Here is a 9198-nt window from a genome sequence, read left to right as displayed (position 1 = left end):
GACATAAATTGAATTATGCATATTGAAAGTGTGCAGTTTTATTAGATTTGACATATGTATACACTCATAAAACCATCAAGACAATCAAGATAATGAACTTACCTTTATCCACAAAAGTTTTCTTATGACCCTTGATATTCCTCACCCAGTTCTACTACCCCTCTTTTCTAGTCTCCAGGTGGCAACTGATCTGTTTTCTGTCACTACAAATTAGTTTGCACTTTTAGAATTTTGTTTGAATGAAATCACACAGTACATACTCGTTTTGTTTAGCTTCTCTTACTCAGCATAATTCCATAGAGATTCATCTACATGCACACATCAACAGTTCATTGTTATGAGGGAGTTGTGTAGCTGGTATAGATTTTCAGTTTTGCAAGATGAATATGTTCTGGATATGATTACACAAAAATGTGAATATACTTACACTACATAACTCTACAATTAGAAATGATTGAGATGATAAATTTTGTTATGCATTGTAACACAAAAATATAAAATAAAATAAATTAAAATCTTTGTGTGTGTGTGTGTGTGTGTGTGTGTGTTAGCTCAGAAAATTGATGAATTTTACTAAAAAAAGGAAGACTGAGTAAAGGTGAGATTTGTAAGGACCTGGTAGAATCAATTGTTCTTTTTTGGTCATGTTTGAATTTTAAAATACCTGTTAGAGAGTCAAGAATTGAGATCAGTAAACAGACAGAATCACCAGAGGTCAGGCTGCAGATGTTAATTTGGTAGTCAAAAGGGTATCAATAATATACAAAACCATGGACCTGAGTGAGAATACCTAAAGGGAAAGTGTCCATTGAGAAGAGAAAGGACTTCAAGACAAGTCAAGGAGTATTTCAAACATATTATTCAGGCACAGGAGGAGGAGCAAGCAAATGAACCCGGGACTGAAAGGCCTGCAAGTTTTGGGAAACATCATAAGAATGTGACAACATTAACGCCAAGAGAAAACAATGTTACTGGAAGAAATTACTCATTTGAGTTTAGACACTATTGGGAGATAAGGGAAGATGAGATTTATTTTAATGGCTTGATGAGTATGGAAGCTCTGTACGTGTTAATTGAGAAGGAATTGGAAAGTGAGAAAGTAAAACTTTTGATACTTTCCAATGAAGAAATATCATGACAAAAGGAAAAATGGGGTGGTGGGAAATTTTATTTTTTTAAACGGGGACATATTAAAGCAAGATTTTAAACTGATGAGAATGATTCAGGGCAGGAGGAGTAACTGATAGAATGAGGGGACTCAGCATGAGAAGTTTCTTGAATATATAAGAGGGTACGTGGGTGAAGTTTGGTAGATAGTGGAGAGGATTGGGAGAGTTAGAAGCTCCTGTACAGTCGCTACTATTTTCTCAGAGAAGAAAACTTTAGGCAATCCTATTCATTGTAATTAGGAAGATTGAAAATCACATACAGAAAAGGAAGATACTTATCTTGTTCACTAAATATCCTAAAACTTAGCAAACATTCTCTCATGTAGCAGATACTTAATAGGCAATTCTTCAATATGAAAAGAATTCAAAATTAAATCATAAATAATTATCTTTTCAAAGTTCATTTGCAAATTATTTCTAAAACCATTAGGCCTAGGAAGATACTTTTTGTTTTCTTAATCTACTGCAGCAGCAAATACATAAAAAGTTCTCTAAATGTTTACTCCAAATTCAAATCAGCAAGCTAAATAGAAAAATAAAAACCTCTTTAAAAATATTAGGTATGTTATTTTAGTAGAAATGCTTTCAGGACACAGTAGAACACCAAAAGGCCCTACAGTTAAGAATTTACTATTGTAATTTGTCAAATCACTTATTCTTTCTGAGCCTTAGTTTCCTCATTTGTAAAATGGAGAGCAATAATACCCTTTTCACTATTCTGATGAAAGAAGTAAATAAGAAATTCTTAGTGGAAAATTTTAGGAAGACACATGTTATACAACAGGGAGATATTTCACTGACATTGCCTTTGAAAAAATGAGTATGTAGGGATTCTTTCTCTGCATCCCGCCTCTCTAATAACATAACCAGATTAGTTTTCTGTGTCCTTAGAAGAATGTTTTTTTTTTGTGTCCTTAGAAGAATGTTTTATATCTGTCCATAGTATTCTCAAATACAATCAAAATATTTAAATGGGACTGAGATCCACAAATATAAACATGGAATGTTCAGTATTCAAGGTTTTAGGTTATTTTTTTAAAAATATATTTGTATTGATTTCTGAGAAGAAGGGAGAGGGAGAGATAGAAACATCAATGATGAAAGAGAATCATTGATTGGCTGCCTCCTGCACATCCCACACTGGGGATCTAGCCCACTTCCAGGACATATGCCCTGACAGGAACCAAACCCTGACCTTCTGGTTCATAGGTTGATACTCAACCACCAAGCCATGCCAGCCAGGTGGTTCTAGGTTATTTTAATGTAATTAAAACATTTCTTTAAAAGGTTCAGTAGTATAGAGAAGTTTTACACTTGTCGAATATTTAAATTTGTACTTCTTCCAGGAGACATATCTCATAAGTTGTCATAATTTGCAATATTCAAGATTTATAGAACCATAATTTGTATAGTCATACATTATTTTATTATACTTTTTAACTTGTATAATGAAAAAATAAATACCAAATTAAAAATGAAAAACACACACACACAAACGTCCATGCATTTAATATTTTTTCAAACAGTATCACTGCTGATAACTGCTCATCAGGCTTTATACACATGGGGAACAGGCAAAGATTACATGTAGTTCTAAGATCGATGTACTGCTCAGATCATTATAAGAAGTTATACAATTTGAGACTCTTTTTCGCTGAGGCTTATTTTTTGATCTAGTGTTCACATATTCTTGGTAACAGGGATATGCCACTCATAGTTAAAATCAGTTACTGCTCCCATAAAAATTGAATGTTTAAAAATAAGAAAAAAGCCCAGGCTGTGTGACCCTTTCATTGCTCCCATAAAAATTAAAAGATGTGATTGTGTTTGAACCCTTTTGAAGGTTTGGGCAAGGGAACAGTGGAATATTTAACGAGACTAAGAAATCCGGCACAGTTGGTCTCAGACTCTAGGGTATGTGTAGGCATTATTGATGTGGCTTCTGCACAGAGATGTGCAATGTTCACTTGACTTTTATCAAATAGTGAATAAAAGACTTAATCCTGATAATTGTTACCCTATAAGTAATGGAATGGATATTGTTAAATTTAAAAATAAAGATTTACAGATGTCAAGTAAATGTATTTATCAATGTTGTCTTGATTTAAAATGCTTTTGTTGTTGTTGTTTTTGTCTTGAATCACACTTTCAGAACCCAAGAGCTAGACATAATAGTAGAGCTGGAGCTCACAAATGTTAACAATATTAATTTCAGCATTAAATAGAAAAGCCAAGCAAACAGTAAGCCATGAAAGTAGAAATGTAAAATTGGTCTGTTTGGAAAAGTCTACTAGGGTAACACTGACTAGATTCAACATGCAAGGGCCATCATGATGAATGTTTACAACACTTTTTTGAGAGCCAATTATACTGTGTGTTTTTTGTGTGCAGGGACTGGAGATCAGCCAGATCAGTTGTATGCACAAAGCTGCTTTGGTTCTCCCTTTTCAAACAAGAGCTGCAGAAAACGTTAGAGCAAGGTTGAAGCTTTATTCCTCTCTGGTAAGCGAAGCTTTCTTTTTCTTTGCAATGGTGAGAGTTTGATAAAAAAAAAAAAAAATCCTTTTAAACCATAATGTGGTTAGGGACCGGAGAAGCTGTTCTATGTTACAAGTTATAAACTGTTTTCTTTCCTTTTGAACTATTTTTTTTCATAATTCTTTTGGGTGTGTGTTATATAGGAAAATAAAAGTGAAGCAGTAAGTCATATTGCACATATTAAATTTGTATGGGAGGTAGGGGAGTCTGAAACTACACTTCTGTCGAATGAAACGTGGTGTTATTTTATATTTTATACTTAGAATTCCTGGTCAGGACACAGGGAAAAAAGTCAGTACTCTGATCCATGGCTGAGAGTGAGTCCATATGTTTAAGTTTTCCCCTGACCAATGGTATCATTACTGCCCAGTAGCTCGTCTCCATAAAGCTTCAAGAACCCAACCTATTTTTGCCATTGGGTTTACTTATAGACATTTTTGTCTACTCTAAACTCTTTTTTATTCTAAAAATTGGAAAAGAGACAATCTGGAAATAATAATTCTGGGTGAGTTTGTCTGCGTATAGTTTTTGTCACTTTAGCTCTATGTAATGTAACTGCACACATATTCAAAATATGAGATTTTGTTTTTTGCATAAATTACTCCAACCTGGAATGTGCTTCAATATTCAATATTTCCACAAAAATCTCTACCTGTTATACACTCTACCTAAATTTATGTATGTCTAATATAGCAAGACAATATTTATACACATGTATGAGTATATACAAATATGTGACATGTATAAAATTAATTTTAGGTAATGGCAGAATTACACATTACTGCACTGTAATTCTTATAGAAACATCATTTTTAGTTTGCATTCATATAACTTCCTTTTCTTCATAAGTGTTTGTTCAGAAATCAGTGATGTGAATATCAAAATACTTTGCAACTAATCAGCTTCACTTAAAGCTAAATCTATTTTTTTAAAGTAAACTTGTCATTAGACTTCTTCTTTTCAGTAGCTCAGCCACATGTGTGATTAAATATTTATGTTCTCTATCTCTATCTATCTCTATCTCTATCTCTATCTCTATCTCTATCTCTATCTCTATCTCTATACCTATCTCTCCATGAGACTTGAACATAAATATGTTTAGGGATTTATCCCAGGAAAGTATTCCCAGCTTCAAAGATATAAGCAACTTGCAATGACAATTTGATAGGTCACTAATAAATATTCATATCTATTTGATCATTTCAATAGTGTTTACTGACTATCGGCCTTGCTAATTATTTTCAAGAAGAGGAAGTATGTCACTTACAAAAGAGATAAAACATATAATATCTATACAGATTTAATGATGATTCAACAAATACGTTTGAAAATAAGTAATTTATATTGAGGTTTTGGTTAAGGACATATAGATAAGAGTATTTTACAGGGTCAGGAAGTCAGGAACAAAAATAAATGTAATGAGAATATTTTGTTAGACTTTAAAATAACTACCTTTTTATTCATGAGGCTGAAAAACTGTAACAATGAAATATTTTTCCTTTAACCCTTCTTTAAATTATGTGTGCATTTAATACAACCCATTTTAATGTTTCAACTATGAACATTGTACTGAAATAACTATAAAGACAGCCCTGCCTCTAAAAGAGATTCTGGTCTAAAGGTGAGCTGAGGAAAAAAAATTTAAAAAGTTGATATTATGTAGTTTCTGCTCTCAAGTGTGTGTTGCCCTTAGGCACATACAGCAGGCAACAATAGCAAAATGCTCCAATTCCCTTAGGTTCTAACTTTCAAAATTTTGAAGTGAATCTCAGATGAATAAAACATATGCACACACACACACACATGTGCGCACGCACACAAGGTGAGGCTAAAGTAGATCTACAGTTGTTCATATGGAAAATAATACAATAATTAATAACACAAGAATAAACTGTGTGTTGCATACTCACAACTGTAAATCCACTTTTGCTCCAACCTGTATATATAATCATTTTTACCTTTAGAAACTATGAGTGTTTCCACACACACAGTTATACACACGCACACACACACACACACACACACAATTTGAGAAGATAGAAAAGAAGAGCAAATACGACATCTACCCACAGTGAATATGACACAGTGGGATATCTCAGACTTTTTTACTTTCAAGCCTTTATTTTTTTTGCTATCCATGCTAAGAACACTGCTTTTCCTATTGTCTCATGTCCAGGATCTAGCTGTTCTTTATGGCTCAGAGTACAGGCCCCTTTATATTGAGATATCTTCCCAGAAAAACCTCATGCTCACTCAGGATAAAATGTTCTATTGCATCTTGGAGCAATCTCATCACTTTATTTATATCATAAAAGGCCTGTGGTCGTGCGCCGTAATGGTGTCACGACCAAACAACTGGTCACCAGGAGGTGCATGGAGCACCTCTAGCGGGCCGGGACTTGTGGCTCCCGCAGTGAGGCAGGGCTCATGCGGGGCTCATGCAGGGCTTGCGGGGCTGGCGGGGCAGAGGTTGGGCCCGTGGCTCCCGTGGTGGAAGCATGGCCCATGGATGACAGCGTCGTAACCAAACCACCAGGAGGTGCATGGGGCACCTCTTGTGGGCTGGGACTCGTGGCTCGCATGGCAAGGTGGGGCCTCACTCTGGGCTGGCGGACTGGGCTGCATGGCAAAGAGGGCGTGGGGGATGGGCACCGGGCAGGCAGGGGTGGGGAGCGTGGTGCAGGTCCCCAGGTGGCGAACAGAGGTGCTCCCACCGAGGGGGGAGGGATGGGGGTGCACGCTGCTGGCAGCTGGGAGAGGTGGTGCGCAGGGGAAGGGCTCGAGCTGGGAGCGTTGCAGGGCGCCAGCAGCATCCATGGAGCATGCGAGGTGTCACGGGGCAATGGACATGGCCCTGATGGCAGGCTAGGCCTACGGGACCCTACACACACACAATTTAATCGTGCGCTAAGCCTCTAGTTTTTGTATAAAAGCACTAAAATGTAAAATGAGAAATTTTTGGCAAAAGTTTTTCCTTCCAGATATTGTTTTAGAAGTCTGCTTTTTAGAAAGTTACTTTTTTTTTTATTACTTTGGAAATGTCCTTTGCCTTCTTTGCCCTCCTGTTTTCTTTTAAGAATTATATATATATATATATATATATATATATATATATATATATATATATAGAGAGAGAGAGAGAGAGAGAGAGAGAGAGAGAGAGAGAGAGATTTCAGATAGGAAGGAAGAGGAAGAGAAAGACAGAAACATCAATGATGAGATACACCTCACGCTGGGGATCGAGCCCACAACCTGGTCATGTGGCCTGACCTGACCAGGAATCAAACTGTGACCTCCTGGTTCATAGGTTGATGCTCAATCACTGAGCCATGCCAACTGGGTGCCCTCATGCTTTACTTACAGCTGATTATCTTGCCTTTCAATTCATTGTGAAAACTAAAATCATATGGCCAGGCCTGCCATGTTCTTTATTTTTATTGTTGACATTATTACGGATGTCTCTATATTCCCCCCCATTTCCCACCTCTCTGCAGCCCTTGTTCCCCTACCCCCTTCCCTCTGGCCATCATCACACTATTGTCTCTGTCTGTGGGTGATGCATATATGTTCTTTCGCTAATTCCTTCACCTTCTTTCTTCCAGTGTTCCCCACTGCCCTCCTCTCTGACAGCTGTTAGTCTGTTCCATGTATTCATGCCTCTGGTTCTATCCCTCATGTTCCTTTGCCTTCAAGTCTAAAACGTTTACCTTAATCTTCACCTAACACTCTCTTCTTTTCATCTTTTGTGGTGGGAGGAAGCACACATACTTTTAACAATGTCCAATCTCTACTTCTGAATTCTCAGGTATTTGCCTTAATCTGTCAAGTCTTCTTTATTCCTAATCTTCAGTTCTATTTTCCCAATAAAATCCTTTTCATTGAAGTCTCTCTGTGTTTACTGCAGTTATCTCCGATCCATGACTAGACCCGTATGTTCCCCGCTGGATGCTTGTATATTCTTTTGCTACTCTACACACACTTCTCTGAGTTTATTTCTCCAATTAATATTTCCATGGCCTTATTTCCAATTCTCTCCAATCTTTCTATACCTTCATGATGCTTCCAACCTTTCTCAGGTAGCCACTTGACTTTCAGGTTCATAAATTCACTGTATACTTTTTAGTTCTCATCTTGATTCCCCACAGCATATAAGGGTTGACTATTCTTCTTTGAAACATTTTACCTTTTCCTCGACCTGCATGGCTAGGGTTCAGGATCAAAAGGAGGGGCCAATGCACAAATGAAAATGGTATACAAGTAATAAGAATTTAAAAGGCATTGGGGGCCAGGTGGAGCCTCTTTCTTGAAGAGACACCCTGACTTCTCAATCCCGTTTGTTTTGTATTCACTTGAATACACATTTGCCCTTTAGCAATGCATACAGGCATATCAAAGGTAAATTTTGGTAAACAGTAAAAGGATTATCAGGTTAGGGAATTACCTTGGGCCACCACTATCTCAACACAAACAATCAGTGCTTAGCGTCAGCCCTGCTAACGCCCAAGGTCCATTGGCCTTCTGCATTCCTTAGTGCACTGATAATATTGGCAAGCAGTGGCTTCCTGCATACCTTCACTTCCTTAGTTTTTCTAAATACCACAAATATACATACACTGTAGATATAGTGTATTATGTTATGATATATGCTATATGATATATGTACATATTTAATGGTGAGAGAGAGTGAGGTATTTGACATAAATCATATGGGAAATACTAAAATACTTTAGGCCTAAAGTGTAAAGTAATACAAGAAACATTTGCCCTAGATGGTTTGGCTCAGTGGATAGAGCATCATCCTGTGGACTGAAAGGTCCTGGGTTTGATTTAGGTCAAGGGCACATACCTGGGTTGTGGGCTCAATCCCCAGTAGGAGGCATGCAGAAGGCAGCTGATCAATGATTCTCTCTCATCATTGATGTTTCTATCTCTCTCTCCTTCGCCTTTCCTCTATGAATATTGATATTCAGATATATAAAGAACAGTACTTCAAGTAACGAACTTTGTCTACTTAGACTTTGGAAAATAGGCTTAAATTCATGCTTAATGATATTAACTCCTGAAATATATGTATATGAATATTTATCCCTGTCCGAAAGTTAGTAAGGATACATACAACTGATATATTTGGTCATGCCATGCATGTCCTTGTTAAGAATTCCACAAGTCACTTCTCTTAGTACTTGAAATGAAATCAACATTCTTACTATAGACTCAATGACTCAAGATCCTTCTTGGTCTTGCTTTGACCATTTCTCTCATTTCATCTATAACATTTCTCCATGCTCACTGTGCTCCAACCACGTGGGTATCTCTGCTAATTCTAGAGCACACCATGGGCAAACTTGCCATGAAATGGTTACTTTTGCTGTTCCCCTGCCAAAATCATTATTCCCCCAGATATCATCATGCTCACTCCTCTATTTTACTTATTCACCTCAGAGATCACCTCCTCAGAATGATTACTGCACCTTTCCTGGCTATGTTCAAT

At 36.9% G+C, this 9198-nt stretch overlaps 1 protein-coding gene across 1 annotated transcript in view; it reads left to right on the top strand.

Moving 5' to 3' along the window:
• Positions 1-3562: 3562 nt before the first annotated feature.
• Positions 3563-9198, top strand: part of MGAT4C (MGAT4 family member C) — a gene marked incomplete at its 3' end in the record, with an annotated part of 434464 nt that continues 428828 nt past the window's right edge. The window contains exon 1 of the mRNA XM_079775963.1: positions 3563-3671. The remainder of the gene's footprint in view (positions 3672-9198) is intronic.

Source organism: Cnephaeus nilssonii (genome assembly GCF_951640355.1).
Source record: "Cnephaeus nilssonii genome assembly, chromosome: 6".
Classification (NCBI taxonomy): Eukaryota; Metazoa; Chordata; class Mammalia; order Chiroptera; family Vespertilionidae; genus Cnephaeus; species Cnephaeus nilssonii.
Note: the sequence above shows the minus strand (reverse complement) of the source record. Positions and strands in the feature narration are given on the sequence as shown.